This window comes from Sorex araneus, chromosome 9, assembly GCF_027595985.1.
Source record: "Sorex araneus isolate mSorAra2 chromosome 9, mSorAra2.pri, whole genome shotgun sequence".
In the NCBI taxonomy this organism is placed as follows: Eukaryota; Metazoa; Chordata; class Mammalia; order Eulipotyphla; family Soricidae; genus Sorex; species Sorex araneus.
In genome coordinates this window covers 3,019,077-3,028,633 of record NC_073310.1, presented here as the reverse complement: position 1 = coordinate 3,028,633, position 9,557 = coordinate 3,019,077, and positions in this window count along the sequence as shown.

The window sequence follows — 9,557 nt, the reverse complement described above, 5'->3', positions numbered from 1 at the left end:
AAACATTAGAGCTCGGGCGGCTGTTGGGGTACAACAGGTCAGGGTTCGGGTTGTGTGAGTTCAAGCACGGGGGCGCTCGGTGGTTGAGAACCGTCCCCCTGGCTGGCCAACAGCGATGGACAAACTGGACAATGAAGGCACGGGCCACAGGCTGGTTGTCAGGTCTCACGGTGTGAGTCACGCAGAAGTCGTGGAGGGTGGGGTACACCTAGGGGCCACTGGACATTATCATAACAAACACGTGTAAAGCACCGCCGACAGGGGAACTTCTAGATTAACTCAAGGACAAAATCTCATGGGGGTTAGCACTCTAGATCAGCAGGAGATCCGCTCAAGGGCAGGATCCATCTAAGGGCACATTGCTTTCTCCTTCCTTACCTAGCAATCCATTTATTTCTAGTCATTTCGTCTAGGAAGAGATATCACTATATCACTGTCATCCCGTTGTTCATCGATTTGCTCGAGCGTGTGCCAGTAACGTCTCCATTCGTCCTAGCCCTGAGATTTTAGCAGCCTCTTTTTACTCATCCTTCCCAGTGGTTTTCTTCTCAAACAAGCATGTTAAATACTAATATTTCCAGTCATTTTGTAGGAACGCAGTAAGAGATTAAAAGGGTGGCTCTTCCATGACCGTCTCATGCTTACGGTGCTTAGCCTGTCCCATTTCGATGCCTGGGCAGCTTACTGCTTGCCCAGGGTCTGTCCAAGTCCCTCGCTGGGACCCTCCCTTTGGGGGTGTTAGGAAGTAAGGGCAACTGAGGCTTCAGTCAAGTAAATATGACAGACGCCCAGGAATAAATATTCGGAGTCAGTGAACTTCCATGTTACAAAGGCATAGCACCAACTGTCTTCCTGTGTCTATACAAAAAGGCCATGCTAAACCATGCAGAGGACATCAAGGAAAGAGAAAGGCAGTATAGGATTAGGAGTACCTGAAACAGAACTGGGTGTGCCTCGGGAGCACTGTGGTGGGAGTAGCTCAATAAACCTAAGCTCCCTGCGGGAGGAGCAGGGACAAACCAGTGTTATCCCACAGGGTTGCTGTTGCTGGGGTTCAAAGGGTCAGGGTTTGGGTGTGGGGGTTCAGTGGTGGCCAGGGCAGCGTGGCCGGCGTGGGTGTGGCTGACGATGGGGGCCCAGGGCTGCTGTGCCCACTGAGGTGGTTCCTCCTGGAGGCTGCTGGGCTCAGGGAGGGGCAGAGCCACGCGGCCCCCGCCCCTCCCCCACCAGCGCAGCCTGCCTGCGACTGAGGCTTGGCCGCGCGGCCCGAGTCCCCTTCCTTCCAGCACACCCCGCAGCGGCCAGTGCTTTGGGCAGCAGTGGACACTTCCCAGCAAACCGGCAGAGGGAGGCGTGCCAGGGAGGGCAGCCTTGGGCCCAAATGTCTGCCCTGGCCGCTCTGCCCAGCAACGCTGCACGGGTCCGAGTTTCCAGTGACCCGCACTGCCCTCCTGCTGCACTCCCCGCCTGAGGAGCGGGGCCTGGCCAGGCCACTGGGCCTGTGGGCAGTGGTGCCCAGAGTTCTGGGTAGCCGGGGTCAGTGGCTTTCCCTCCCAGGTCTTGGCAGCAATAACAAAGTCTGTTTTGCCTCAAACGCTCTCAAGAGACTTTTCAATCTGCTCTTTGTCCCTTGGGTGCCCTCCCTGTGAGCGCATCTGGCCTCCCTGAGCCCTGGGCGGTGTCTGTGCGCCCCGTGGTTGGCCAGAAAGGCGCAGGCCAGAGGAGGGCCTGGGCGGGTTCCAGGGGGCTCCGGGCAGGAGGGTCCTGGAAGAGGGTCCCCAGGTCCCGCGGCTGCCCTTGTAAATAAGGATTATTGGCAGGGGCTGGAGCGATAGCACAGCGGGTAGGGCGTTTGCCTTGCACGCCACCGCTGACCCGGGTTCGATTCCCAGCATCCCATATGGTCCCCTGAGCACCGCCAGGGGTAATTCCTGAGTGCAGAGTCAGGAGTGACCCCTGTGCATTGCCAAAAAGAAAAAAAAAAAAAGGATTATTGGCACAGCACACAGGGGCTGATGGATTGTCCTCGGTTGCTCCTGTGACACCACAGCAGAGCTGACAACTGTCATGAGTCATGTGACTTCAGGGGTTAAGCTAGAGGGACAGCACAGCGGGGAGGGCGCCTGCCTTGCATGCAGTTGACCTGGGATCGATCCCCGGCACCCCACATAGTCCCTGGAGCACCGTCAGGAATAATTCCTGAGTGCAGAGCCAGGAGGAACCCCTGAGCATCCCTGGGAATGACCAAAAAAAGAAGACAAGAAGCAGCATCCTGAGGTGATGTGGCCCTGGGGATGTCACCGAGTGTAACTGCACGCCTAAATCACCTCACATCTGGGCCACCCGCCCCACGGGCAACACACAAACACCCGTAACCGTAGTTAACTGTAGTTGCTACGGAGATGTCGACTCGGAAGTCAAAAATATTTACCATCTCTGCAGCTGCTATGGAGAGCAGCGAGGAAAGCCCTCACAAGCATAAAAATGCAGTGGCTGGAGCCAGGGCGTCTGCCTTGCACGCAGCTGACCCAGGTTCAACCCCCACCCCCTCAAGCACCGTCAGAAATAACTCTTTTTTTTTTTTTTTTTTTGCTTTTTGGGTCACACCTGGCAATGCACAGGGATTACTCCTGGCTCATGCACTCAGGAATCACCCCTGGCGGTGCTCAGGGGACCATATGGGATGCTGGGAATCGAACCCGGGTCGACCGCGTGCAAGGCAAACGCCCTACCCGCTGTGCTATCACTCCAGCCCCCAGGAATAACTCTTGAGTCAAGGGCCAGGAGTAACCCCTGAGCATCTCTGGGTGTGATTCTCTCCACCACCACAAAAATAAAAAAATTAAAATTAAAATTCTATACGATCCAGAGAATCCACTCCTGGACATTTACCCAAAGGACACAAAAACACTAACTTAAAAGGATACTGGCACCTTATGCTCACAGCAGCTGAGAATGGGGCACTCGCCCCCGGGTAGTGACAGGGGACTGGGTAAAGGGGCTTTGCATGCTCTGTGCCACGTTCTGTCGCTGACATAAGTGAACTGGTGCAATGAATGGGAACAAGTGATCATTCGAAGGGTATAATACAGAAAGGAAAGAGAATCATCACATCATTTCCCTTGTGGGTAGACTGGCCGGCGGGAGCAAACAAAGTGGTCAGAAACACCAAAAAAATAACTCTTAGACTCGGTGACAACCAGGCTGGGGGCTGGAGAGGGAAGAGCACCGAGGGAAGAGTTCTGTTCTCTGTGTCCTGCTGTGGAGTCAGCCCAGGGTGCGCTGACCGTTTGTGATCAGGCGTCTAGCTGGGCATCGTGGCTCTGTGCCCTCTGCCTGGCCCCGGGGAGAGCTTGCCTCCGGGGACTCCCCTGTGCCGGGACAGGCCCCCTCCCGGTGGTTCCCTCCTGATGGAGGTGCCGGGACCTCTCCAGGGCCGTGCAAAGCCCCCGCCACAGCTTGGGGGCCGCCCCATCTCGTCGCTCTCGTTTTTCGAAGAGCGAATCCTATGGGATTACAAATGCCCTTAAGGAAACAATCCAGAAAGTAAAAATCAAACCCCCAAACCCACCCTACCCACTCTCTCATATTTCTTTGTCCTCCCTGATGCCTCAGTTTCCCCCATCTACATAAAGGGAGATACGAGAGGGGGGCAGGGGTGCTGGAGGGGTGGTACTCTTCCAATTCTCAGGGCTGTTCAGCCGCACAACTCTATTAGCGTCCACCTGGACTCGATCCCCCCCCACCAATGGGGCCTCTCCTTGTGAGGGGGGGTCCCCCCAAGGGCCCCCTCTGAAGCAATCATGCTTGGCCATCTGTGCTCTGCCTCTGCAGGGAGCCACGCGTGGCGGATGCCCGGGGCCCCAACTGCGTGTCCGAGTGGTCCCCAGGGAGGCCCCGGCCTTTCAGTTTCTGGGCTTGTTTATTTTCAAAGGGATGTTGCCAGACCGCCAGCCTGCCCCGGCCTGCTGGTCAAGGTTTGTTTTATCCAGGGAACTTCTGGGAGAGAGAGAGAGAGAGAGATCGGGAAGGGGAAGAAGGGCCTCGAGCCAACTCAGCAAGAACAACGACTCCCCAGTCGAGGAGGCGTGAGGGGCATGCGTCCCTCTGCTGGCCCCTGCCACACTGAGCCCCATCCTGAACTGTCATCGCAGATATTTGACCCCTGAGGCTGGAGCACAGGGCGGCTTGTGCAAAAGGAGCAAACCTCCGCTCGAGCCACAGCTTCTGGAAAACTCCACCCAAAGGCCACTGAAAATGCTGCAAACTTCGCAGAAAGTCTTTGCCACGGGGGCTCTGCTCACTGTCTGGTCGCAGCAGGGGGAGGCGGCTTGCCTAGCACACAGCCGGTCCGGGTTCGATTCCCAACAGCCCAGGTGGTTGCCTGCTCCCCACGACGAGTGACCAACCCCTGAGCACAGAGCCAGGAGTAAGTCCTGAGCACCACCAGGCGTGGCCCCCAGACCAAGCACGAACTGGAAAACCAGAAAAAAAAAATTGGTAAACTGGACTTCCATAACACCAAAAAGAGAATGTAAAACTAAAAGCAAAAAAATGAAACAGCTACTTAGGTTAACGCCTGGCCTACATTTGTGAAAGAAAGAAAAAAAAAAAAGAGCAATAGTATAGCAAGTAGGGTGTTTGCAACCAGATCCCCGGCACCCCTTAGGGTCCCCCAAACACCACCGGGAGTGCTTCTTGGGTGCAGAACCAGGAGGAGCCCCTGAGCAATTGCTGGGTGTGGCCCCCAAACAAAAACAAACAAAAGACACTAATAAGGGAGCCATTTCCATTTTTTTCCTTTGTTTGTTTGTTTTTTTGGGGGGCCACACCCAAAAGTGCTCAGGGCTTACTCCTGGCTCTGCACTCAGGGATCACTCCTGGTGGTACTTGGAGGGCCGTATATGGTGTGGGGAGGGTCGGGGCTGAACCCCAGGTCGGCATGTGCAAGGCAAGAACCATGATCCCCGGGCTCCCTCTGGCCCGGCGTTTGTGTTTTCCCAGGAAATCTGGCCTTGGAGCCACTGGCGGGTGTGGTCGGCCCCCCTGTGGCGCTCTCAGCAATTCCAGCAGCGACTTTTTCCCACGCCTTGATTCTGCCTTCACAGTCTTTAGGAATTTATAGTGAGGATTAAGCAACACAGAATGTCGCCCAAGGGTGGCCGGATCATACCCTCTGCCTTAAAGGGTTCTCTCCTCCCAGCAATTGCTGTTTGCTCTTTTTTTAAATTAAAAACAAATGTATGTAAGTAACATTTTTTTTTTGAAACTAGAAAGCATAAGTAGGGGCTGGAGTGACGGCACAGCGGGGAGGGCGTTTGCCTTGCGTGCCACTGACCCGCATTCCCAGCATCCCATATGGTCCCTCGAGCACTGCCAGGAATAATTCGTGAGTGTATGAGCCAGGAGTGCAACACTGGGTGTGACCCAAAGAGAAAAAAAAAAGCAAGAAAGCATATGGAAACATAAAGGAGAAGATAAAAATCACTCCTTCACCTGAGATAACTAGTATTAACTTCATGACCATTTTTTGAAATACATACAAATATAGGAATCAATTATTTTTGTTAGGAGGCACAAACAGCAGTGCTCAGGGCGTACTCCTGGCTTGGTGCTCAGGGATCAGTCCCTGCAGGCGTGATGGACCATGTCGGGTGCTGGGGATCGAGTCTGGGTTTGCTGCCTGCCAGAAACACCCTATTCACTAGATTCTCTCTGCGACCCTCTTTTGATTTTTTAAAAATTTATTTGTTCAACTGAATCACAGTGATGTACACAGATACAAAGTTGTTGGTGACCAGATTTCAGTCCTACCATGTTCCAGCGCCCGTCCCTTCACCAGTGTGCTTTTCCCATCACCAATGTCCCCCCCGCACCCCGCCACCACCCGTCCCACCGCTCCCGCCTGCTACGATGGCAGCCACTTTTCTTCTCTCTGTCTCTGTCCTTTTGGACTTTATGGTTTGCAACACAGACCCTGGAAGGTTATCAGGTATATCTTTATCTACTTTCAACACTCGGTTCCAGGGGGCTGGAGCGATAGCACAGCGGGTAGGTAGGATGTTTTTGCCTTGCACGCAGCCGACCCAGGTTCAAATCCCAGCATCCCATATGGTCCCCTGAGCACCGCCAGGAGTGATTCCTGAGTGTAGAACCAGGAGTAACCCCTGTGCATCGCCAGGTGTGACCCAAAAAAAAAAAGCAAAAAATAAAAATAAAAATCAACACTCGGTTCCTGTCCAAAATGATCATTTCCAACTATTATTGTCAAGTTGGTTCCTTCTCCATCTTAACTGCCCTCCGCCCCCCGCACAGCCTGTGACAAGCTTACAACACTGAGCAGGCCTCCTGGCCCTGTTTATCCTGCCTTGGATATCAGTCTTACACTATCTATGTACATTGATATCCCCCAAGTGAATGCAGCCATTCTAAACCTGACTCTCTCCTTCTGACTCACTTCACTCAGTGTGATACTCCATGTCCAGTCCATCCATTTATAAGCAAATTTCATTACTTTATTCTTCCGAAAGGCTCAAGAGATTTTTTTAAAAAGTTGTTTTCCACTCAGCAACGTGTCACAGACATCTTTCCATCAAGCACTGACTCTGCACCAGGAACCTGGCTGTGCCCCTTTCTTTGGGCTATAAAATACAGTGAGTCCTCGCTGAACAAGCCGACAGGTTCTTGGAAACTTCACTTTATAGAAGTTTAAAGCGTTTAAAGCTGGGGCCAGAGTTATAGTCCGGCAGGAAGAGCATTTACCTTGCATGTGGCCACCCAGGTTCGATCCCTGGCTTCCCACATGGTCCCCAGAACAATGCAAGGAGTAATTTCTGAGTGTAGAGCCAGGAGGAACCCCTGAGCATTGCTGGGTGTCACCCAAAAAAAAAGCCTAAATAAATAAAGGAAATGGCAATGCCCTGTAAAATATAACAAAAGCAGGTCCTAAAAATAAAGTTATTTTTTATTCAAGGTTAGCCAGAATTTTTATTTTTATTTGAATTAATGATATAAGGAAATTAGAAACCAGGAAACACCTATGTGGAAGGACCTGCTTATATTTAAGGAATTCCATCTTATTCCTCAGGGAGTTTCCTGCTAATCTTCTTCTACGTGCACGGGTATCCTTTGGATAAAATTCTAAACGTAGAACTGGGGGCTATGGGACTGGAGCGATAGTACAGCAGGTAGGGCGTTTGCCTTGCACGTGGCTGACCCAGGTTCAATTCCCAGCATCCCATATGGTCCCCCAAGCACCGCCAGGAGTAATTCCTGAGTGCAGAGTCAGGAGTAACCCCTGAGCATCGCTGTGTGTGACCCAAAAAAGAAAAAAAAAGAAAAAAAATTGGGGGCCAAAGTGATAGTACAGCAGGTAGGCATTTGCCTTGCATTCAGCAGACCCGCGTTGATCACCAGCATCCCATGCAGTCCCCCAAACCCACCAGGAATGATTCCTGAGTGCAGATTTAGGACCAACCCGAGTACTGCTGGGTGTGGCCCCCAAAACAAAAATAACATAAAAGTAGAATTTCTATTTTTTTTCTTTTTTGCTTTTTGGGTCATACCAGCAATGCTCAAAGCCAGGGGTAACTCCTGGCTCTGCACTCAGGAATTACTCCTGGTGGTGCTCAGGGGACCATATGGGATGCTGGGAATCAAACCCGGGTCGGCCTCGTGCAAGGCAAACACCCTACCCGCTGTGCTATTACTCCGGCCAAAAAGTAGAATTTCTTGCCAAATATTTTAGGCCACTTAGGAGTAAAAACCAAGGATAAAAGTTCTCAGGCAAGCCTGGTGAGGCAGACTGCTTCGCCTGGGCGAGTGCCTGGTATGGAACGGTCCCTAAGCACAGCTGTGAGCAGCTCCGGCCACTGCTGGGTGTGCCTCAAAACAAAAAAAAAAATAGGACAGTCATTCAAAAGCTGGACTTCCTGCGGCCAGAGGTATAGTTCAGCTGGTAGGGCATTTGTCTTGCACACGACCAACCTGGGTTCTATCCCCAGTACTCCAAATGGTCCCCTGAACCCCACCAGCAGTGCTCCCTGAGTGCAGAGCCAGGAGTAAGTCCTGAACACCACTGGGGGGGAGGGGAAGTTGGATTTTTGGACAATTGCAACTGTCTGGGAGGGTTGGTTTGGGCAAGTGGGGAGACTCCCAAGGCAGGCAGCCCCTTTATCTGGCCTGCCTCTCCCTGACACAGCAAGGGAAGGGCCAGCCTGCTTCCAAGGCCTTTGTCCCTGTTGCTCTCCCGAGGCTCCTGAGGGACCCTGGATCAGGGAGTTCAGTCCTCCTCCAACTCGGGACAAAACTGGTTCCAGAGCAGCCCACAGATCAAGGAGGCTAAGAGGCCTGGCGCCAGGACCCCTGCCCTCCCAGGCCTACCCAGCCTGCCTCCCACAGGGCCCCCACCCAGGCAGGCTTTGAAGTCCCGGAACCTGCCTGATGTAAAATTAGACCATATGGAAAATTAGACCATATGGAACCACTGTTTCTGCAGGCTGAAAAGTGGTATTTCTAGATACTTCTGCTTTGGAAGGCTCAGTTCCGGCTGTGAGTAGCATGTGTGTGTGTGTGTGTGTGTGTGTGTAGCGTGTGTGTGTGTGTGTGTGTGTGTGTGTGTGAGGCTGTGAGTAGTGTGTGTGTGTGTGTGTGTGCGCGTTTTGCCCAGGATCAATCCAGTTATCATGCATGCAAGGCTGTGAATAGTGTGTGTGTGTGTGTGTGTGTGTATGCATGTGCTTTGCTCAGGATCAATCCAGGTGTCATGCATGCAAGGCATGTTGCTTTATGGCTGAGCCACATCCTCTGCCCTTTAGTCATGAAGCTGGAATTGTTCCCAGGTGATGGAGAAGAAACTTGGCTTCATTATTTCCTCTTTTGGAACCTTTTGGGGCTGTGTGCATCCGGGTTTACCCTTCAAACTCACGCCCGTCGTGGTTAACGACAGGACTCTGAGTGTGCTTGGAGGAGCTCCGGGGGATGAGCCCTGCGGAGCGGGGGTCCCACCGCCCACGTACCTGGCACGAGCGAGGACCTCCTTGAACTTATTCCCGCCCCACTAGAAAAAACCCCGCCGGGGCCAGTGACTCCGTGCTCTCAGCAAGAAGAAAGGGGCAGAATCCGTGAGGCCCACAGGGAGGGGCCCTCGCCACGCTGCTCCGGCCTCTGCGGGGCAAACGGGGTCCTGGGAGGGGTCGCGGCCGCCGCCCCCACCCCCACCCACCACGTGGAGCGCCCGCCGGCCGCAGCCAGGCCGCAGGGCCACTCCCGGGGCGCTGGGCGGGCGCCTCGCTTAGGCCACGACGACACGAGCCGGTGGCACCACCTGGTCACCGCGTCGCGCAGCCCCGCGGGACGGCCAGGAGGGGCGGGGCGCGGGGGGCGGGGCTTCTCCCCCTCCCCTTTTATTGTGCCTTTTTTTTTTTTTTTGTCCGCCCGGGTCTGGAAGCCGGGCCTGCGCCTTTAAGAGGCCGAGGCGGGCCTCCGATTGGCCGAGCCGCGCGGTGACGTCACGGCGGGGCGGGCGCTCGGCGGGCGGCTCGCGGCGCGCTGGCCGG